At 43.6% G+C, this 23,842-nt stretch overlaps 1 long non-coding RNA gene across 1 annotated transcript; it reads right to left on the reverse strand.

Annotated features, from left to right (window-relative positions):
- Window positions 1–285: 285 nt before the first annotated feature.
- On the reverse strand, window positions 286–11,981 carry LOC122539429. The gene is made up of 3 exons (XR_006309079.1): window positions 11,811–11,981; window positions 3,106–3,184; window positions 286–413 (listed from the first exon to the last, which is right to left on the reverse strand). It is a non-coding gene; the product is annotated as an uncharacterized LOC122539429 (long non-coding RNA).
- Between the last annotated feature and the right edge of the window lie 11,861 nt (window positions 11,982–23,842).

Consider the following 23,842-nt stretch of genomic DNA (forward strand, 5'->3'; position numbering starts at 1 on the left):
AGTGCTGAAAAGCAGAGTGATGACTAGATGAGAATTGACCGCATTTTCTCTTTAAACTTCCAAGCAACACTGTAAAATACAATAATTCTCACAAGAGAAGAATATAGAGATTTCAATGTCATCCAGACGAACATTCTCAGCATTTGCATTGACTTTTTCCGTCTTCTTTAAAATAATTCCAGGCTGTTATGTGATCATTTGCACACCTGTGTTATTGTTTTTTTTTTAATTTTTATTGGTTTGACTCACCATCTCCATCTGTGGAGTTACAGTAAATGGCCACAGGGGAAAAATACACACAGGATTAACAGTATCAGTGACACAGCTGCATTCATCCTGCTGTGTTTAAATTCAGTTCTTCTTCCACGCAAAGAGCAATCTTTCAAGTGCTTTGGAAATTCATTCCTTTTTTTCTGTAAGCGATTAACATTACAGTACATTTTTTAGAAAGCACAACTTTAATGATCAAATAAACAAAATGCAGCACAGAATGTGCAACGATCAATTTTTAACATCGCAATCCTGACAATGAATTGTGATTGAAACCACAAGTTAACAAATAGTGTTTCTCTATGAATCCAAAGTTTCTGATTAAGACACTTTTCTGACAACATTTGACGATTTACTCAAGAATGGCAAGCAGAATCTTTTTTTCTGAAAATTGGCAAAAGAAAGTTTATTGTTATGTTTGTATACTTGCCTTAGGATTTCTAATAATCACATTTTCAATTATAAAGAAAGGCAACAGGATTTATTTTGGCTGCAAACAGATATATATGACATAAGCTTTATCTAGCAGACTGCTTTATCACAGTTTAGCTCTGATTGGTTGCTTCATTGTGTCCTCCATGTAATACTTGTTTATTCTGAGGGAACATGTCTATGTACTTGAATCAATTAAACATGAGTAAAGTGCTACATAAGTCCAGTTCTTGCCAAAACATGATGACAAACTATTGTCGTTGTTACAATAGCAGTATGATTTGTCAAATAGAGATTGAGAGGTGACAGAGATTGAAATAATTAATCCTTTCCTCTAAAATATGCAAGTCCTTATGGATGGCACGGCGGCACAGTGGTTAGCACTGCTACCTCACAGTGCCAGAGACTCGTGTTCAATTCCTGCCTCAGGCAACTGACTGTGTGGAGTTTTGTACATTCTCCCTGTGTCTGTGTGGGTTTCCTCCCACAGTCCAAAAATGTGCAGGTTAGGTGAATTGGCCATGCTAAATTGCCCGTAGTGTTAGGTGAAGGGGTAAATGTAGGGGAGTGGGTCTGGATGGGTTGCTCGTCGGCGGGTCGGTGTGGACTTGTTGGGCCGAACAGTCTGTTTCCACACTGTAAGTAATCTAATCTAAATCATAGATTCAAAATTCATCTGTGTGGTGGCATGAGATGGGCAGTGTTGATTCACTATCGGTACATTTAGTAACTAATGTTCAGTACTTAGTTGCATTGATTTTAGTAGAACTGAATATAGAGCAGGTATATACAAGGCAGTGTTGCCTGTTTAACACAAACAATCAAGATAAATTTCTGCACTATTGAGTAAAATATCTTCATCAGCATTGTAAAAGTTTAAGCCCAAAAATCCTTTTGTGGACTGATCTGAGGTGGGACAGATTTTTGCCAAACCTGCATATATAAACCTGACTCAGTTTCAAATCCATCTTTGTTGGGATGTGTACCTCAACACAGTGGGAGAGGGAGGTTAACTTCATTGTGGCACACCTTGTATTCATATTCATAGGGGTCAAGTAAGGCAGCATTGGAATCATTCTGGATTAGTGGTGCTGGAAGAGCACAGCAGTTCAGGCAGCATCCGAGGAGCAGTAAAATCGACGTTTCGGGATTGCCCCATCTTATTAAGATCTCAGTATAATCTGAGGTAACCATCGCTGTCCACTACACCTCCAATTTTGCGATCATCTGCAAACTTCCTAACTATACCTCCTATTTTCCCATCCAAATAATTTATATAAATGACAAAAAGTAGGGGACCCAGCACCGATCCACTGGTCACAGGCCTCCAGTCTCATTACCATTCTACCTCTTCTAGTGATACTTATGCAGAGGAGTGGCAACAGTTGAAATATTTGAGAAAGGATGGATATTGGATGTAATGAAGTGCTGCATCACATTTTGGTCCATCAGCCCAGATTACACAAACTTAATTCTGTTCAAATTGAGAAGTTTTTAAGCTCCTTATCTTAGTTGGGAATAACAGTTCATTGAGATATCTTTTACTTTATGCTCAAAGTAATGAAAAGGAGGTGAGTTTTTCAATCATCTCCGATGTAAGAGAATAAATTGTTAGTGCTACTTGGAGAAACTCCTTTCCAACATCACGCAGCACATTAATGAGGTAAGGTATTTTCCTGCTGTCCCACATTTTTACTTTGCATTGTTGAATAGAATTCCTTACTATACTTAGTACAATTTGAGTAAAACTGAGTATTTTATCAGTTTTTCCTTAAGTTGCTCTGGCCCATGATTAGAGTTATATCTTAAAGGATCACTCAAACTTTAATAATTATAGGATTCCCAACTGATCCAAACATTCACGTGTTTATGCCAATGTTTGTGTGCACTACGTAATCTCCTTGACTGACAAGCTAAACTAGTGAAGGTACCAAGTTACTGGTTGCAGTTATTGGGAACAGTACGTCCTCTTAATATTAAAAAAAAGAGTTCAATGGTGCATCTGACCGAGACTGATAAATTAAGAAAGTATGACATGGATACATGACATGTGAAGTCTGAAGGAAGCAAATACAATTGGTACATGTTTGGTGTTAGCTGTTCCTTGGTTAGTAAGGAACCAAGTCACCGAATGTGTACCCCAACATCGGTCCAGGGTGCAAGTGCCAACGTCCAGGCTGATACTTTAGTGCAGTACAAAGGGAGTGCTAACATTTTGGAGGTGTTGGCCTTCATATAAAAAAGTTCAATCAAGTCCCCAGCTGCCCTTACAGATGGATGTAAAGGATAAAGATCGCACTATTGTGAAGAAATGCAGCCAACATGTTATTTCTTATATGGAAAAAAAGTACTATTGACTCTGGAAATCTCAAATAAATAAAATCGCAATAGCTGGAAACGCACATTGGAGAAGGTAGCTGAGAGCTATGTCAGCATGGCTCCCTGATGGATTGCCACCTCTGGAGACGTTCCTTGGAGGTATCTGTCCAACCAAAAAGCAATTGACAATTAACAATGAATAGTGCTAGGTAAAAACAATGACTGCAGATGTTAGAAACCAGAGTCTAGATTAGAGTGGTGCTGGAAGAGCACAGCAGTTCAGGCAGCATCCGAGGAGCAGTAAAATCGATGTTTCGGGCAAAAGCGCTTCATCAGGAATAAAGGCAGAGAGCCTGAAGCGTGGAGAGATAGCTCCTCCTCTAGCTTATCTCTCCATGCTTCAGGCTCTCTGCCTTTATTCCTGATGATGGGCTTTTGCCCGAAACGTCGATTTTGCTGCTCCTCGGATGCTGCCTGAACTGCTGTGCTCTTCCAGCACCACTAATCCAGAATTAACAGTGCTAGGTTGTCTACTTCCATCTCTGTAGTTCATTTCCGCTCATCTGTAGCTGAACTCCCAATCCCCACCATTGTAACTTTGTGACTTTTCCTCCTTATTAGGTGACTCACTTTGGTTCCAATGGCACAACCAACTCCTGGTGTTCCTTCACCAGTTGTCGATATTTGCTTATTTTAGCAAAGAGAATTGAAAGGTAATTGCTGGGCAATTTTCCTTCTGCTTTGCCGGTAGACATTTCAAAACTACCAATTTAAAACTGAGAGAAGGAGGAATTTCATCTCTGAGAGCTGTGAATCTGTGGAATTTTTACCAGGAAGAGCTGTAGAGGATAGGTCATTACGTCTGTAATGACCTGAGATAGACATATTTAAATCTGTAAGCGGTGAAGGACTATGTGTAAAAGGCAGGAAAGTGGAGTTGAGGGTTATCAGATTAGCTGTGATCCCAATGAATGGTGGACCAGACTCTTTGGGCTGAATGGCCTATTTCTATTCTTATACCTTGATCTTAAGGGCGAACCAGGAATCTAGTGACTACCAAATTTTATCCACTTGCATTCAGTTCACACCTAACCAATATGTCAACATACTTGGAACAACTTGGTGCCTTGTGATACCCTGGTAGTGTCCCTAACTCTGAGCCAGGAAGTCATAGAGATGTGTCATAACATGTCGAAACTGTTTGATTAAAATTTTTCTTGTTAGCTCATAATAAGCAATTTGATGTTTTTATTATTCATTCAAGAGACATGGACATCACTGGCTGGGCCAACATTTACTGACCATCCCTAATTGCTCAGAGGGCAGCGAAGAGTTAATCATGTTTCTGTGGGTCTGGAGTCACATGCAGGCCAGACCAGGTAAGAACACCATTCGTAAGGGACATTAGCAAACAAGATGGGTTTTTCCAACAAGGGCTCCATGGTCATCATTAAACTCTTCTACATTCCAGGTATTTATTGAATTCTTGAACCCAGGTCTCCAGAACGTTACCTGGATCTCTGGATTAAGAATCCAGCAATAATACCACTAAGCTATGGCCTCTGTAACCTGATTGCATGAAGTACTGCATGAGAGTTACTTTGTGGCTGACTGCCATCTTGTGATGTCTCAGGTCAACAAGGCACATGCACTCAAACCCTCGTACAGTCTTGAGGTCTGCAGGCCTTCACATTGCAGCAGTAAAGGCCACACTGCCACCCTTTGTACCTACATTAGCCTTTTGGGCGAATGTAAATGAGATCAGGATGGGCTATTATTGTATTATTGAGGTAAAAGTACTCCAGCTGTAGATACTTCCAAAGTTCTGAACTATTGTGGCAAAGAGCTGATCTCTCATGAACCACAGGAATGCTGACTCATATGGTGAGACTAAACTAAGTGAGACAGAACTCAAAACTTCAGGCGGAACTATTTCAGGGCTGAAGGACTCCTTTCCTAACTCGTACTGTTCTCAATGATCTGTTGAAAGAAGAATGGCAGAGATCAAGCTTCTTTCAACCCTCCTGCTAGGAGGGGACTGCTGCAGGAGACAACAGAAGCTCCTGCAAAAACAACAGCAGCAGCCACCACTGGCCAGCACACAGGCTGCAGGACAAGAACTACCACATGGAAGGAGATCTCTGAAATGCAACAGGATCAACAGGATTAGGTACAGCTATGTGCAAGTGAGTAAGAAGCAGAGTCGATCATTCAGACTGCCCTGAGTTATCATGTCACACCTTTGCCAACTGCTGGATAACAGCTTGCAGGTACAAGAACTGGGTGGCTCTGAAGGTAACAGTTATCCTCAATATCTTAGCTAGCAGGACATTGCAGAGAGCTATTGGGTTCCTACATAGGCATCGACTCATAAATAAATCCGGGATATTGCTGATTTTCCAATCATGAGAACCCACCTATTCATCTTGTTCCCACTGAATGTGGGGAGTCAGGTAATGAAGAAATTAGGATTCTTAACCATTGCTAGTTCCCCAAGTGTTCGGTGTGCAATCTGCTGTACCTACACTATTGTCATAGTGCCTTATCATGAACCACCAGTATCGTCAAAAGAAAATAATTTCACTCCAAAATCCTTTCAGTCCACATCAGCTAGATAGCACAGCTCTGTGCTGAATACTTAAGAAGCTGTCATGACTCTTCTATCCTGAACTACTCACAGGTATCAGCCTCTTTCAAAGGTCCTCAAAAGTATAGGTGCTGGACAACAAATGATATCGTCTCCACGACTGGCTGACAAATTCCCCAGATTGTCGCTGAATAGATGTACAACACCACGGCCATTGGAGCACAGACCATGCGCTTCCTGAAGATGAGGTTCCGATGCCTGGATCAGTCAGGAAATGCCATTCAATTAATCTTGGAACAGGATGTGCTGTGGCTTCACAAAGTGGGGGATGTGTTGGAAAAGGAGGAGATATCGAAGTGAGAGGAAATCTCTGCAGAGAATGATAAGGTCAGGGCCCAAAGGTGGATCAGAATGATCATCATCGAGAGGAGAACAGGGCAAAGGCAAGGGAAGGTCTGACACTCCCTTATAGCCACTTCCAGGATGACTGAGCTGAGTTATGATATTTATTGTTTTTGTTCATATTTCATTTGCATATTTGGCTGTCAGCCCTCTCCTTGCTGTATGCTACATTCCTCAGGGATTGACTATGTTTATTTAAAATTTGATTTATCTGTGCAATAAAGTGTTGAATTTTCCTTTTAAATATGCTTCTGATGTCCTCACCTTGTGAAAGTTAAAGCCAACGTACAGATGATGCCCTTGACCAATGTTAGTTCTAAAGTAGTAGTGAGATAGTGAGCATCTCCACAATCCGATGAAGCTCTGAAATCGCACTCGTGCCAAAGATGCACGGGTCACATCGCTGAGGACTACTACAGAGCTGACCCACAACCTGAGACATATGGATCTTGCACCCATACAATCTATGCAGTGTCAGAGAACACATCAGAGCTTCACTATAGCTTTGCAGTGTTTGAGCCTCCTTATTGACCATTCTTCCACTGACACAGACTGTGAAGTGTGAAGCTGTACCCTCTGCAAAGCTCCACATCAACAGGAAAGTCACACAGTGATTTGGCAATTGCCTACCTCACAGACTGCAGTGTGGTTTCAACAATCTGAGTATGTCTGAGCATCCTAACAGACAAAGCTTTCATAGAGTCATAGAGATGTACAGCATGGAAACAGGTCCTTCGGTCCAACCCGTCCATGCCGACCAGATATCCTAACCCAATCTATTGGAAAGCAAATCTTAGCAGGGCTTTTACACTTAATGGTAAGGTCCTAGGGAGTGTTGCTGAACAAAGAGACCTTGGTGCACTTCCTCTGGCAGCTCATTCCATACATGTACCACCCTCTGTGTGAAAACATTGCCCCTTAGGTTCTTTGATATCTTACCCCTCTCACCCTAAACCTATACCCTCTAGTTCTGGAATCCCCAACCCCAGGGAAAAGACTTTGTTTATTTATCCTATCCATGCCCCTCATAATTTTGTAAACCTCTATAAGGTCACCCCTCAGCCTTAGAGGTTTACAAAATAATGAGGGCCATGGATAGGATAAATAGGCAAAGTCTTTTCCCTGGGGGTGGTGCAGTCCAGAACTAGAGGGTATAGGTTTAGAGTGAGAGGGGAAAGATATAAAAGAGACCTAAGGGGTAATGTTTTCACGCAGAGGGTGGTACATGTACGGAATGAGCTGCCAGAGGAAGTGGTGGAGGCTGGTACAATTGCAACATTTAAAAGGCATCTGGATGGGTATATGAATAGGAAGTGTTTGGAGGGATATGGATCAGGTGTTGGTAGATGGGACTAGATTGGGTTGGGATATCTGGTCGGCATGGACAGGTTGGACCGAAGGGTCTGTTTCCATGCTGTACATCTCTATGATTCTATGACTCTAAAATGCTAACAGGAAGAGAAGTTCTGAGACATGCAAAGCACATCGTTTTGCAAGAGAAAATAATCCACATTCTTCATTTTGGAAAGCCTGATCATGTCCTAGAGATATAGAGTCATACAGTTAGAAACAGGCCCTTCAGCCCACCATGTCTATGCCAACCAAGTAACACCATACTATACTAATCCCATTTACCTGCACTTGGTCATTGCCTACTAAGCTCTGTATTTTAAGTGCTCCACCATCCACTATCCTCACAGGCAGCACGTTTCATATTTCTCCCACACTCTTTTTGTTTCAGATTTCTGAGTGAAAAAGATTTTTTCCTGGGATCCCCATTTGTTCCTCACCTTAAACTTCTGCCCTCTGGTCTTAGACATGTTTGCTATGGGGAAAGGGTCCTCACAACCTATGAGTATCTATCTATGCCTCTCATAACTTTTATAAACCTCAATCAGATTTCGCTCCCCACCCCACCCCAACACTCCCTTCCTTCCCAATACCCCCCAAACTCCCACAACCCCACCTCCCCCACCCCTCCCCAAAGCGCGCATGCACACGCACACACACACAACTTCCTCCCATCCCCAGCTCCAAGTGCTCCAGGGAAAACAAACCCAGCCTGTCCTGTCTATCCTCATAATTGAGATTTTCCATTCCAGGCAACATGCTGCTGCATCTCCTCTGCACACCCTCCAGTACGATCACATCTTTCTGATAGGCCAGACCTGAACACTGTATTCCATTTGTGGCCTAATCAATGCTCTGTAAAGTTGGAGCAAGACTTCCAGTATTTTTTGTATAGGAGCAAGAAAGAACTGTGAGAAATCTGAAACAAAAACAGAAATTACTGGAAAGTCTCAGCAGGGCTGGTAGTATCTATGAAGAGAAAGCAGAGTCAATATTTTGGGTCCAGTGACCTTTCTTCAGTTCAGTCAGATCCTGCTAGAGCTGCTGAGATTTCCCAGTAATGCTCCTATATCCTGTGCCCAGTCTAATGAAGAGACAAGCATCCTGTATCCTTCCTTCCCCTCCCTGTCTACATGTGTTGACATCTTCAGGGATCGATGGACCTGTACACCAAGGTCCCTTTGTTCCTCAGTACTCCCTAGGAACCTACCATTCGTTGTGTAAATCCTTCCGTTATTAAATTTCCCAAAATGCATCACCTCTCACATATTGGATTCAATTCCATCTGCCAGTGCTCAACCCAACCTACCAGCTGATGATTATCAAACTGTAGTCTGAGACCACCTTTCTCACGATCAACAACACCTGTAATGTAATGTAATCTAATCTAATCTAATCTAATCTCCCGAACCACCAGTTTCTGTGTCGTTTGCAAACTTACTAATTACATTCACATCCAAGTCATTAACATACATTACACATAATTAGGGTCCCAGAAATGATTGCTATGGTACACCACTAGTCACAGGCCCCCAGTCCCAACAAAAAGCCTTCTCCATCACCCTTTGTCTCCTATTGGGACAATAAGAGCCCAACAGGTATTAGAACAATGCAGGTAAATACAGATTTACAAAAGCACAAATTTTTTACAGTGAGTGAACATCCTGGTCATTGATGTCCTGCGAAGTGCTGTTTTACTTTTCCCTTTCACTACGAAGGAAGTTGAATCTCTTGTCAAGAGGAAGAAGAAGGGTCCCGTTAGGGTGAGATATGCAGGCTCAGTTAGGGCAATTGAGAGTTACAAGTTAGCCGGGAAAGACCTAAAGAGAGAACTAAGACAAGCCAGGAGGGGACATGAAAAGGTGTTGGCGGATAGGATCAGGGAAAACCATAAACTTTCTTGAGATATATCAGGAATAAAAGAATGACCAGGATAAGATTAGAGCCAATCAAAGACAGTAGTGGGAAGTTGTGCGTGGAGTCAGAGGAGATGGGGAAAGAGCTAAATGAATACTTGTAGTCAGTATTCACACTGAAAAAAGACAATGTTGTCAAGGAGAATACTGAGAAACAGGCTACGAGACTAGGTGGGATTGAGGTTCACAAGGAGGCGGTGTTAGCAATTCTGGAAAGTCTGAAAATAGTTAAATCTCTGGGCCAAATGGGACTTATCCTAGGATTCCCTGGGAAGCCAGGGAGTAGATTGCCAAGCCTTTGGCTTTGATCTTTGTCATCATTGTCTACAGGAATAGTCCCAGAAGATTGGAGAATAGCAAATGTTGTTCCGTTATTCAAGAAGGGGAGTAGAGACAACCCTGGTAATTATAGACCCAGTGAACCTTACTTCGGTTGTGGGTAGTGTTGGAAAAGGTTATAAGAGATAGGATTTATAAACATCTAGAGAGGAATAAGTTGATTAGGGATAGTCAACACAGTTTTGTGAAGGGTAGGTCGTGTACCTTATTGAGTTCTTTTAGAAGGTGACCATTCAATTGGATGAGGGTAAAGCCATTGTTGTTGTGTATATGAATTTCAGTAAGGCATTTGGTTAAGTTCCCCATGGTAGGCTATTGCACAAAATACAAAGGCATGGGATTGAGGGAGATTTAACAGTTTGGATCAGAAATTGGCTAGCTGTAAGAAGTCAGAGAGTGGTGGTTGATGGGAAATGTTCATCCTGGAGTTCAGTTACTAATGGTGAACTGGAAGGATCTGTTTTGGGTGCACTGCTGTTTGTCATTTTTATAAACGATCTGGATGAGGGCGTAGAAGGATGGGTTAGTAAATTTGTGGATGACACTAAGGTTGGTACAGTTGTGGATAGAGCGGAAGGATATTGTAGGTTACAGAGGGATGTAGATAAGCTGCAGAGCTGGGCTGAGAGGTGGCAAATGGAGTTTAATGTGGAAAAGTGTGAAGTGATTCGTTTTGGAAGGAGTAACAGGAATGGTAAGATTCTTGGTAGTGTAGATGAGCAGAAGGATCTCAGTGTTCATGTGCTAGATCCCTCAAAGTAGCCACCCAGGTTGACAAGGTTGTTAAGAAGGCATACAGTGTGTTAGCTTTTATTGGTAGAGGGGTTGAGTTTCGGAACCACAAGGTCATTGTTGCAGCTGTACAAAACTCTGGTGGGGCTATACTTGGAGTATGGCGTACAGTTCTGGTCACCGTATTATAGGAAAGATGTAGAAGCTTTGGAAAAGGCTCAGGGGAGATTTACTCGGATCTTGCCTGGTATGGAGGGAAGGTTTTTTGAGGAAAGGTTGAGGGACTGGAGGCTGTTTTTGTTAGAGAGAAGAAGGTTGAGAGGTGACTTAATTGAGACATACAAGATAATCAGAGGATTAGATAGGGTACAGTTCTGGTCACCGTATTATAAGAAAGATGTAGAAGCTTTGGAAAGGGCTCAGGGGAGATTTACTCAGATGTTGCCTGGTATGGAGGGAAGGTTTTTTGAGGAAAGGTTGAGGGACTGGAGGCTGTTTTTGTTAGAGAGAAGAAGGTTGAGAGGTGACTTAATTGAGACATACAAGATAATCAGAGGATTAGATAGGGTGGACAATGAGAGCCTTTTTCCCAGGATGGCGATAACTAGCCAGAGGGGACATAGCTTCAAATTGAGGGAGTGATAGATATAGGAGAGATGTCAGAGGTCGTTTCTTTATTCAAACAGTAGTAGGTGCATGGAACATACTGCCTTCAACAGTAGTAGACTCGCCAACTTTAAGGTCATTGGATAGGCATATGGATGATAATGGAATAGTGTTGGTTAGATGGGCTTCAGACTGGTTTCACAGGGTGGCACCACATCGAGGGCTGAAAGGCCTGTACTGCGTTGTAATGTTCTACGTTTTATATTCTAGATCTGTGTACAGTGCCAATACCTGCAGTTGGGGTGGAAAGTACCTGTTGGTTGGTAATGCTTTGCTAGTGTCCTGTCAGGACTGTGGGCTTAAAGGGCCCTTGCCAGCTGTGAGTGTCATTGGTCTCAGCAGCTCGAGACAATGGGGCCACCGATAGAGGGAGGGTGGGGGGAACAGTGCAGCACTGTACTGTCCTAACGAGCAGCTGCTAGAATACTTGACAGTCATTCCTTCCCCTTGTGAATGCCTTCTAGCCCCAATCCTTTCGTCTTGAGATGATAAGGGACCCATCCCCCTATTGCCTCGTCATTGATGCCTTGAGTGATGGAGTAGCTCTGAAAAGGTGCCAGCAACCCCTGAATGTTCTGCTGGACCTGGGTCTCCAAGGCAGCTGTCATACTTCCCTGGGACGGAGACAGACATTCACATGACAGAGCCAGCGCAGTAATGACAATATGGAGCAAGACCTCCAACCTTTGCTCCAAGTACCAATGGCCTCTGCAACCGCAGCTCACCAGATTGTGTCCAAGTCTAAGCTAGCTCAAGTCCGTACCGAGGTCAGCACTCTGTTCAGGCGAAAGTCTTACCTGTGCATCTCGTGGGGGTTTTGAGCCTTCCTCCTCAGGATGCTGTTTGTGCAGAGAGATTCAGGTAGCAGCTTCTCACAACAGGCCTGCTGCTGGCTGTCACTGGTACCTGCAGAACAGAAGGAAAAGATTCCTTGCTGAAGATTCAGAAAAGCCTGTGCAGACACCATTGTTTTCCGTCATGCTGATCTGAGAAAAACAGAGCAGAATATTACTTGTGCGCCACACATGATTTACTAAATAACTCTCACATCTCGCTCATGCGGTTTCATTAGCCAAAGCATGTGATTGAGGGAGAGAACTCAGCCAAGGCATCAATGGATATGATGACACAGAAGATGCACGATTCCATACTTTGACTTCAAATTGGAAAATCCCGACCTGTGATTCTATTTTTGTGTTTGTAAAATCCGAGTTTAGACGTAATTAAAGTAGTGTGTAAGTGCTTGAAGATTACAGTAGATAGCTAATGACATTTGGATTGGATTGTAGCCGGCTTCACAATGTTGTATTACATTTCCTACTGCCTTGAATTATTTGCAGAGTATTGCTAATGTATCGTAGCTTTACAAATTTCTGGACTGAGCAACAAGAGCAGCAGCTAGAGCCAAATCAAAGCAGGTACCATCTCGAGTCAACTATTTTAAGATCAATTATACTCCTCATGTTTTACAACTGACATCATGGAATAGTTAATAAGCATTTGGTCACAACGTGAAGAACAGTGTTGTCACTGGACTTATTCTTCCCAGCCCCCTGCCAACCCCAGCAGTACTTTTAGCAGCTGCTTAAATATTCCCTCGAGCTTTGATTTAGGTCGAATAAAATATGCCTGTCGAGGGTAATGTTAACACTAATTATGCCAAGTTACTTGGCCAGAAATATCTATCGCATTCAGCAAACATTGACCTTCTTACTGCCGTGGATAAAATTACTTGGCTAGGTATGTGTCAGATTCCACTGAACTGGACAGCACACTCATTGGTAGAGTCTGGATTTTGATACATAAATATGGGTCAGAGATTAATAGGCTTACACTTATGGATGCTCTAGGTCTGAGACTTCAGTTAGCTAAAGAAAGGTGGTCAAGTTGATTTTCATGTTGCTACCAGGGCATTCATGCCAAGAAATGGGATAATAGGGGAGCAATGTTTGGAGTGATAAAGTAGCCAGAGCCTTACCTCTTGATTGCTTGCGCACTCTGACTTTCAGATGGGCGTTAGTTCAGGCAGATACATTTTACACTGAAACAGATAGGGGCCCAAACTGTAAAAGGTCAGAAAAACTAGTCACAATCTGCAATTTTATTTCACTAACACTTTTTTCTCTTTCTACAAGCCATAGGTGTTACAATTCTAGCAAGGCCATTTGTATTTAAACTGCTTCTCAATGTCTTTCAGGTAAAATTCGAGAAAGATTTGGGCAGCTTTCTGTTTGTGTTAAAAGTGTATCCAGTCCAATATTCGTCCCTCAATCAACATCACAAAAAACTGACATTCCTCAAACAATAACTCTGACTGCTGAGAAGCGTGTCCCATAGCAGAGCCCATGGGCTGTTGCGATAACAGGTTACTTGTGACATGGACAATATGGGGCTCACAATTGGATAAAGACTTCCAGCAAAAGGAAGAAGGCACACTGATGATTTAGGAAATGCCAAGGATATTGGAGTACAGCAGCGAGAATACTTTGGCTCCAGCCTGTTTAATCAGCTGTGGTAGCTCAGCTGAACTATTAGTGCCCCCTGCATTAATTGCAGTCCCTAACATTTCTCACTGTCCTTCCACCTTCATACAAAAACATTCCAAAGAACTTTGTAGATATCACTGCCTTAGACAAATGTGTAACAGTATTTGTGAGTATGGTGTGAGCTCTATATAGTGCTAGTCCTGAGTGAACTCATGCCCACTTCATTGTTCCTATGGTCTATACTTCCCTGATACTAACCAGAGGGGTATGAATATCCTGGGTGGGAAATTTGCTGGTGCTTTTTGGGTGGGTTTAAACTAGCTCAGCAAGGGGATGGGAAGCTGAGGTGTAGTTGCAGTGCACAGGAGGATGAGAGTAGGGAAGACAGGTACAGGATTTCAGGGTCACAGGAATGGGCTGGCAGATAGCAAGCTGGTTTGAAGTGTGTCTACTTCAATGCCAGGAGTATCCGAAATAAGGTAGGTGAGCTTGCAGCATGGATAGGTACCTGGGACTTCGATGTTGTGGCCATTTCGGAGACATGGATAGAGCAGGGTCAGGAATGGATGTTGCAGGTTCCAGGGTTTGGATCTTTCATTAAGATCAGAGAAGATGGTAAAAGAGGGGGAAGTGTGGCTTTGTTAGTCAAGGACAGTATAACGGTGGCTGAAAGAACGTTTGATGAGGACTAGTCTATTGAGGTGGTATGGGCTTAGGTTAGAAACAGGAGAAGAGAGGTCACACTGCTTGGAGCTTTTTATAGGCCTCCGCAAAGTTCTAGGGATGTGGAGGAGAGGATTGGCAAAACGATTCTGGGTAGGAGTGAAAGGAACAGGGTGGTCAGTATGGAGGTCTTTAACTTCCCCAACATTGACTGGAAATGCTATAACTCTAGGACATCAGATGGATCAGGTTTTGTCCAATATGTGCAGGAGGGTTTCCTGACACAGTATGTCAAGGGGCTGACAAGAGGGGAGGCTACACCTGGATCTGATACTTGGTAACGAGCCAGGCCAGCTGTTTGATTTCGTGGTAGGTGAGCACTTTGGAGAGAGTGACCATAATTCAGTTACATTTAGTTTAGTGATGGAAAGGGATAGGTACATGCCACAGGGCAAGAGTTATAGATGGGGCAAGGGCAATTATAATGTAATTAGGCAAGACTTAGGATGCATAGAATGGGGTAGCAAAATGCAGGGGATGGGGACATTCAAGTGGAGCTAGTTTAAGGAACAGATATTGCATATCTGTGACAGGTATGTCCCTGTCAGGCAGGGAGGAAGTGATAAGATAAGGGAACCGTGGTTTACTAACGAAATTGCATCTCTTGTTAAGCGGAAGAGGGAGGCCTATGTGACATTGAGACAAGATGGTTTAGATGAGATGATGGAGAGTTAGAGATTAGCTGGGAAGGATTGAAAGAGAAAGTTAAGAACAGCAAGGAGGGAACATGAGCAGTCTTTAGCAGGGAAAATAAAGGAGAACCCTAAAGCTTTCTATGGGTATGTGAGGAATAAAAAGATGACCAGGGTAGGCATAGGTCCAGTCAAAGACAGAAGTGGAAGTTATATGTGGAACCTGTGGAAATCAGAGAGGTGCTAAGCGAACATTTCTCATCGATTTTTCACTCAGGAAAAGAAGAATATTGTAGAGGAGAAGACTGAGATACGGGCTATTAGACCAGAAAGGCTTGAGATTAGTAAGGAAGGGGTGTTATCAATTCTAGAAGGTGTGAAAGTAGGTAAGTCCCCTGGGCCCAGATGGGATTTTTCTGAGGATTCTCTGGGAAGCTAGGGAGGAGATGGCTGATGTCATGCTGCAACTATACAAAATGCTGGTGTGGCCTCACTTGGAATATTGTGTACAGTTCTGGTCGCCCCATTACAGGAAAGATATGGAAGCATTGGAAAAGGTGCAAAGGAGATTTACCAGGATGTTGCCCACTCTGGAGTGAAGGCCTTATCAGGAAAGGCTGAGGGACTTGGGTCTGTTCTCATTGGAGAGAAGGCGGCTAAGAGAGTATTTAATAGAGACATACAAGATGATCAGAGGATTAGATAGAGTGGACAGTGAGAGTCTTTTTCCTAAGATGATGACATAAGCTTGTACGAGGGGCATAACTGCAAATTGAGGGGTGATAGATTTAAGACAGATGTCAGAGGCAGGTTCTTTACGCAGAGAGTGGTAAGGGCGTGGAATGCCCTGCCTGCCAATGTACTTAACTCAGCCACATTACAGGCATTTAAACAGTCCATGGATAAGCATATTAGATTAGATTAGATTCCCTACAGTGTGGAAACAGGCCCCTCAGCCCAACCAGTCCAAACCAACCCTCCGAAGAGCAACCCACCCAGACCCATTTCGCTCTGACTCATGCACCTAGCACTATGGGCAATTTAGCATGGCCAATTCACCTGACCTGTACATCTTTGGACTGTGGGAGGAAACCGGAGCACCCGGAGGAAACCCACGCAGACACAGGGAGAATGTGCAAACTCCACACAGACAGTTGCCCGAGGCTGGAATCGAACCTGAGACCCTGGTGCTGTGAGGTAGCAGTGCTAACCACTTGTCACCGTGCCGCCCCAAATGATGATGGATGATGGTGGGATAGTGTAGGGGGATGGGCTTAGATTAGTTCACAGGTCAGTCCAACATCGAGGGCCAAAGAGCCTGTTCTGTGCTGCATTGTTCTATGTTGTTTAATAGTTGCCAGAGGAATGCTGCCATTTCAGATGTATGCAGCAATCTCTCAACACTAGTCCAAATGGCACCAGCTACAGAGTGCATCAACACAACAGATGCTAGAACAATCTGGAACTATCAGTTTCTGATACTCGAATGAGCTTGAGGATACAGATGTACTGTCACCCCCCCCGAAATACGTTCCATTTCCATTGCAAGACCATCCAGACTTTGGGCTCTATCTCAGTATTTTCTTTCATTTATGAAACATCAGATTGTAGATGGTTCTTCTGTTAACTTCAGAGCTGCTCCAGCCTTTTCAAGACTGACGTCTGCCAAAATAAACAATCCTCAGGGCTGTACTTTGTGGTGTCACAGATACCGACAGGACTGCAGTCTCTGTTGAGGTGGCCATTGAAGCATACAGAGTGAGAGTGTGCTATCTGGCAGCTTGTGGAGTAGATTTGTGTGATTACAAGACCAAAGATTTTTTTATTTATTCATTTATTCACTTTGTAGGATGTGGGCATCACTAGCTGGGCCAGTATTTATTACCCATCCCTAGTTGCCCTTCAGAACATAGAACATTACAGCGCAGTACAGGCCCTTCGGCCCTCGATGTTGTGCCGACCTGTCATACCAATCTGAAGCCCATCTAACCTACACTATTCCATGTATGACTTAAATGTACTTAAAGCAGGCAAAGCATTCCATACCCTTACTATTCTCTGAGTAAAGAAACTACCTCTGACACCTGTCCTATATCTATGCCCTCTCAATTTAAATCTATGCCCCCTCATCCTCGCTGTCACCATACTTGGAAAAAGGCTCTCCCTGTCCACCCTATCTAACCCTCTGATTATCTTGTATGTCTCTATTAAGTCACCTCTCAACCTTCTTCTCTCTAACGAAAACAGTCTCAAGTCCCTCAGCCTTTCCTCGGAAGTTGTGGTTCTGTTCGCCGAGCTGGGAATTTGTGTTGCAGATTTTTCGTTCCCTGTCTAGGTGACATCCTCAGTGCTTGGGAGCCTCCTGTGGTTTCCTCCTGCATTTATGGTGGTTTGTCTCTGCCGCTTCCAGTTGTCAGTTCCAGCTGTCCGTTGCAGTGGTCGGTATATTGGGTCCAGGTTGATGTGCTTATTGATTGAATCTGTGGATGAGTCCATGCCTCTAGGAATTCCCTGGCTGTTCTCTGTTTGGCTTGTCCTATAATAGTAGTGTTGTTCCAGTCGAACTCATGTTGCTTGTCATCTGCGTGTGTGGCTAGTTGATGTTCATGGATGCGGATCGTTAGCTGTCTTCCTGTTTGTCCTATATAGTGTTTTGTGCAGTCCTTGCATGGGATTTTGTACACTACATTGGTTTTGCTCATGCTGGGGATCGGGTCCTTGGTTCTGGTGAGTTGTTGTCTGAGAGTGGCTGTTGGTTTGTGTGCTGTTATGAGTCCTAGTGGTTGCAGTTGTCTGGCTGCCAGTTCTGAAATGCTCCTGATGTAGGTGATCAAATTATCTGTAAAAAAAAAGGAATCTCCATAGATTTCAGAGACAGTAAAGACTTTAAATCTTCTCGCTGTTTTTGATGCAACGTCTTTTGTGTGTGTTGGGGTGGTTGCTTTCATAGTTCAGGACTAGGTCTCTGTGTGTGTGGCTTTCCTGTATACCTTTGTGGTGAATTCTCCGTTAGGTGTTCTCTGTACCATCACGTCTAGGAATGGGAGTTGGTTGTCCTTTTCTTCCTCTCTAGTGAATCGGATTCCTGTGAGTGTGGCATTGATGATCCGGTGTGTGTTCTCTATTTCTGTGTTTTTAATTATTACAAATGTGTCATCCACATATCTGACCCAGAGTTTGGGTTGAATTTGCGGTAAGACTGCTTGTTCTTCAAGGGGCATTGAATTCAACATTGAATTCAAGGGGCAGTCATTAGTTTGTCTCTTATTAGTGATGGTCTTAGCCTGGCATTTGTGTGGCGCGAATGTTACTTGCCATTTCTCAACCCAAGCCTGGATATTGTCCAGATCTTGTTGCATTTGGATACAGACTGCTTCAGGATCTGGGGAGTCGCAAATAGTGCTGAACATTGTGTAATCATCAGCGAACATACCTACTTTTGACCTTATGATGGAGGGAAGGTCATTTGATGAAGCAGCTGATGATGGTTGGGCCTACAAAGCGGTAGGCAGATAAAAGTTAGCACATATATAAGCTGTATCAGTTGAGTAGTTCAGCAATTATCACCATGTTCTTCCTCCGAGTATGTCACTTTGTAAGTGTTTGTGTGATAGGGTTAACTAGAAGGAGGAAAGGAGGGAGAAACAGAAATGGAAAGTGCTGGAGAAACGTAGCATCTGTACAGAGAAAAGAAGAGTTAATGTTTTAAGTCCAGTGACCCTTCAACAGGAAAGCAATACACTACTACATGTGACCTCCACTGAAAGCAAAAAATGCAACGGGTCAGGCAATATCCATAAGGGAGAGAGCAAGCTAACATTTCGAGTCTAGGTGAGTCTTCATCAGAGTTTGTGATCTCGAGCCTGGCTAATTCCAATATTCTGTGCCCTTCTCCATGAATAACATTGGCAGGAGCATTATCTAATTAAATTTTGCCATTGCATCAATGGAGCAATATCTCTTGTTTTGTGTGCCAGCTTCTCTTGTAAGTAGAATAAGACATGACAAGATATGCCCTATTAAAGACACAGGGCATGGTGTATATTACAGGATGTAGGAGAAAGTGAGGACTGCAAATGCTGGAGATTATAGTTGAGAATGTGGCATTGGAAAAGCACAGCACGTCAGGCAGCATCCGAGGAGCAGGAGAATCGACATTTTGGGCATAAGTCCTTCATCAGGAATGAAAGACCAACCCAGTTAGGATGAAACAGTTGATGCAGCAAAATTACATGTTTTGAGGGTGTGCATAAAAGCAGAGGAGAAACAATAAATATTCCGTTAATATAAGGAGTGACATAGAAAGGAAGCTGGGACTAAAATAGGGATTGAATTTTAACTAATACAGCAATACATTGACTGTTTCTAATTGCTTATCTGTTCATTTTTGATAAATAGTTAACTATGGTAAGTATAGAAACATTATCAATGCTTTACATCAAGCTGGATCTAAAAGACTGATAAACTGGGGAATATTGTGCACTCATAAATTTTTTGCCTTTTGGGACAATTGGAAGTTAGTATAACTGGTGATTGATAACAACACCACACCTGAAGTGAGGTCAAGGGAAATGTTAATGCAAGTCTCACCTTGGCAAACCTGAAAAACATCTTTCTTTCCCTGTATGATGGCTATATCTTGGATACAATATACATCTAAGTCTTGCATTTTCTTCTGAACTTCTCTATTCTTGCTGTGAAATTTGTCTGGATGCCTGTGGCCTTTGTATGTGTAAGGCTGAGAGAGATTCTTGATCAGTCGGGGAATCAAGGATTACAGAGAAAGAGCAGGGAAGTGGACAGGAGGAGTGTCAGACCAGCTATGATCCTACTGAATGGCAGAGCAGACGCGAGGGTCCGAATGGCCTAATCCTGTTCCTATTTCTTATGGTCTTATTGGGTAAAGAAGATTACAGTATCTCCTATTTTCTGTGATATGGTTCATCAGGTGTCGCTATTGCTCAGCCCAGAATCTGGTGAAAAAGTTATGCTGTCCGCTGTGTGGAGTTTTGTTGTCTGCTCTCCCCAGGTCTTGGCATGGAGTAATGGCTGCTCTGCCCGATTTGCTGTTTTAAAGCAATGCATTGCCAATAGCAAAACTACTTGGCACTGCTGGTTCATTGATTTAAACTAGGGCCAGCCGTGAACTTTGGATCCTGCGTTGATTCATTCCCTGCCCACTGCCAGTCTGATTTACACCACCACGAGAAAAACCTGGCTCGGTACCTGCCAATTCTAAACTTGCTACCACCTCCAAAATGGGATCATAACCTCAAGGAGAAAGGAAAAGAAACAAGATTAAACAATTAAAATTAATTTTCAGAGTAAAATAATAGAAAGACTGGACTGGTTAAATTATCTAGAGAAAGTAAAATTAAAGGTTAAAGACCAAAAAAACCAAGGAAAAATAGCAATGTGAGCAGGATTATATTTTTTAAACAGCCATTGTGCTTATTTTCAGTCTGTAAGGTCATATGTGAGTGTTGCGTCTGGCTTCAGCATAGGGGTGGCTTTATTGCTGCAACACCAATGTTTGTTTCAATATTTTCCAAAAGTTTGCAAAACCATCTGTTATAGGGGCAAGTTGGTTCCTTGTCAACCGTCATCTGTCCTGTTTTTCTCCACTTTTCCATCAAAGATGCTACATGCAGTTAGAATGCTTGTGACTGTAAAATAAAATAAATACATTTGTGAAAAAAAATCACAATTTGACTTCCACTGTATAGATGCGCGGATTTCCCTGCACTCCTCAGAATACACAGAGTTCTACAGGGAATATTGACTGCAGGACCCCAAGACAAATATTTGAACCTCACCTTCAGATATCTATTGTCTGTTCCAATTTAGCCTGGTGGAAGAATTAGCTGCACTGTTTCTATGGTCAACCTCAGGAGGCTACATAATTGAGTCATCAGTCACAGCTGCAATGAGTAGCCCTGTCTCCTAGTGTCCAATCTTGTAAGGCATCTGTCCCTTGACATGCTGCAGGAACATGAGAGATCTCAATGTCATAGACATCACAGCTGTTCCTATGCTACCTGGTATAGATTTCCAAGACATGGTCCTGACAATCACAGATGATGAAGTCAGCCATGATACAATATGGCACTGTCAGTGGTACAGCCTATTGTGTCCTGCTATAGAAGCGAGCTATCTTGGCAAAGCCCACTGCCCAGGCTGTAACACCAACCCTGGCATGGGGAAATTAGATGAAGTGGCGTGGTCTGACACAAACTGCATCAGTTAACAACCTTAATACATCGCAGGTTGGTGATTTGAGAGGTTCCGCACAGCTCCTCAACAGATCCTTGGAAGGAGCTATTTACATAAATATCTAATGCAGCTGTCACCCTGATGACCACTGGCGTAGGATGGGCACCCCTCCTTCATATCATGGACCCAACTCCAGCAGTTGGCATTGTTCAGCAACAGTGTCCCAGGAGATCCTGGTCTGCAGTGATGCTGCAACTTACTCACCTGGAGAAAATATCCCGGAGGAAACAGACTCGGCGACTCACCCACATCCTGAGAGAAGCTTCAGCTGCAACCTTTCCATGATAAAAACAATGACTGCAGATGCTGGAAACCAGAGTCTAGATTAGAGTGGTGCTGGAAAAGCACAGCAGTTCAGGCAGCATCCGAGGAGCAGTAAAATCGACGTTTCGGGCAAAAGCCCTTCATCAGGAATACAGGCAGAGAGCCTGAAGGGTGGAGAGATAAGTGAGAGAGAGGTGAGGGTGGGGAGAAAGTAGCATAGAGTAAGAGCTTCATGGCAACTCCACCCTTCAGGCTCTCTGCCTGTATTCCTGATGAAGGGCTTTTGCCCGAAACATCGATTTTACTGCTCCTTGGATGCTGCCTGAACTGCTGTGCTTTTCCAGCACCACTCTAATCTAGACCCTGCAACCTTTCCATGTGGAGCCTGTTTAACAGCTGCTGGAGGTTGATGCAGGTCCTGCATTTGCTGGTGAATCTGTTCTTCCTCAATTTCTCTGCACCTTTCAAACATCTCATCAACAACACTGATAACTTGTGCTGTGGCTGGATCCATGGACCTGTGTGGGTAATATCAGCAACAATACAGCTCCAGGTAATGTGAGCTGTTTGCATTCCCATCACTCAGATATGATAGTTTAGCACAACTCTCCACAGAGTCAAACATAGAAGATTTCAACAATGAAGTGAATCTACATGGCCTCTTGGCTGCGGGACCATATTCCAATGAATACAACTCTAATGTCAAGCAAAAACAGTAAGTGATTGAAAGTGCAATATGATCCCCACTACCACATCACCCAAGAAAGGCAGCATTGCGTATAAAAGCCAGTAGGCCGCTCCTATTTCCTTTCTTCCTTGCACTCTCTCTCACCAATAGTACTGAGCTTCCACATAATCCCAACACAAAATTAATTAACAACTTCATCTCCTAAAATCATCCCTGAGCCATAGTCCTACGGCTTAGTCATTCCAACCATCATGCTACAATGTCCTCCCATTGACAGCAAGATGATTGTCCCCACTACTAATGTCCACCCTCCACTACCCACAGTAACTCACGTCCTCCTATGCTCAGTTTTCTCCCCCTCCCACGTATATGTTGAGTTCCTCCCTTCACAATGCTATCTCCATTGCATCCCAGCATGCTGCCTTCAATTCCCAGAATTGACCTCCCTACCCCAGCAGCGGGCTCTAATAACCCCCCCATGACCTTCATTGAGCTCAGCCACGGGACTGACCATGGCCCACACCCCAATCCACTTGGATGGACAGCCCCGACTGATGACTGACCAGAGCCCTGACTGCTCTCTGTGCACTTCCATGACTGACTTATTGCAACCCGCTGGGCAGGTTTCACTGCTCTCACAGTGCTGACCCTGGCTCACAGCCCACACTGTAATAACGAGGACCTGGGCAACCCAAACGGCTGAGTATGTCCAATTCCCTGGACTGATATCAGACACTACCCGTAATTCACTGCGCCTTAACCGATGGACGTAACCTTCAGTTTGATTGAGGACTATTCCCCTTAGTCGTTAAGACCTGGCTGTTTGGTTGATGCACGTGCAGTGTGTTTGTCATGTATGCTTCTGGTGCGTTGAATATATGTGAGACTGATGCTGTACAGTGTTGCACAGCAACAGGAACACCTCCTGCTGACAGCTCTGAGAACACACCTGGCTTTCTGTCTGTGCTAAACAGAAAGGCAAGACGGCAACATGGTGAACATTTAGGGCCCGCTGAGGGGCCAATGGTAAAATACAGGCAAGGGAAGGAAAGGCAAAGTAATGTGAGCATCTGAGAAGGTGCAAAGTGAGTGGGTGCTAAGGGACCAAGAAAAGAGATACACTAAAGTCACATCCATGATCTGGGTGTCTGTGCCTGTGGGGAAAGTGTCCTGTGAGCTGCATTACAGTGCAAGGTGCCAGTGCATTCTGAAGTGTAGAACTGTATTATCGGTATATTGAAGAGGTGCAATGAGGGTACTATGAAGTTGGTTCATGTCCATTGCCAATGTCCCTAAATGGGGCCACATGCAGTTACTGCCATTAGAGATTTTAGAGATTGATGTCCAGATAGAGGCCTGGAAGAGATGGAGCAAGCTAGAGTAGCAAAGTGTCGATGTGTTCGGAACTGTCACTGTCCAGTTTCTATCTGACAGGTGGGAGAATGAGAACCTGCATATGAATGTGGTAAGATGAGATAATTGGGAAGCACAGTGGCTCAGTGGTTAGTGCTGCTGCATCACAGCACTATGGACCCAGATTCGATTCTAGTCTCAGAAAACTGTCTGTGTGGAGTTTACACATTCCCCCCCAGTCAGTATGGATATCCTCCAAGTGCTGTGGTTTCCTCCCACAGTCCAAAGATGTCAATCGACTTGGGTACATTCGCATGCCCTTATTATAGAATCTCTACAGTGTGGAAGCAGGCCATTTGGCCCATTGAGTCCACACTAACCCTCCGAAGAGCATCCCACCCAGACACAAA

The sequence above is a fragment of the Chiloscyllium plagiosum genome, chromosome 2, assembly GCF_004010195.1.
Source record: "Chiloscyllium plagiosum isolate BGI_BamShark_2017 chromosome 2, ASM401019v2, whole genome shotgun sequence".
Lineage (NCBI taxonomy): Eukaryota > Metazoa > Chordata > Chondrichthyes > Orectolobiformes > Hemiscylliidae > Chiloscyllium > Chiloscyllium plagiosum.